This window comes from Bison bison, unplaced genomic scaffold (assembly GCF_000754665.1).
Source record: "Bison bison bison isolate TAMUID 2011002044 unplaced genomic scaffold, Bison_UMD1.0 scf7180017863230, whole genome shotgun sequence".
In the NCBI taxonomy this organism is placed as follows: domain Eukaryota; kingdom Metazoa; phylum Chordata; class Mammalia; order Artiodactyla; family Bovidae; genus Bison; species Bison bison.
In genome coordinates, this window is record NW_011493802.1 from 11,378 (window position 1) to 11,904 (window position 527).

Sequence of the window (527 nt, forward strand, 5' to 3'; positions counted from 1 at the left end):
GATTGTTAGGCCTGAAGAACTGGAAATGAAAGTCACTCAGTCCTGTCAGACTCTTGGCAAGCCCATGGACTGTAGTCCACGGAATTCTCCAGGTGAGAATCCTGGAGTTGTTAGCCTTTCCCTTATCCACGGGATCTTCCAAACCCAGAGATAGAACCCAGGTCTCCCAAATTGCAGTTGGATTCTTTACCAGCTGAGCGACAAGAGAAGTCAAAGAATACTGGAATGGGGAAGTCTATCACTTCTCCAGTGGAACTTCCTGACACAGGAATCGAACCGGGATCTCCAGAATTGCAAATGGATTCTTTCCCAACTGAGCTATCAGGGAAGCCCTGAGGTGGACCCAAAGCTGATGTTAGAGGGCCTTGTTTCCCCAAAGTAGCCCTGGTATATATTTTAAAATACACTGATACACTGTCACTTTCCAGAAAGAGGTGAGGATGCATAAAGTTTAAAAAGGATCCAAGGACACCTAGGGTTAAAAGAGAAAAACATAAATAATAAGTCATGAGTTGAGAAAGGATATA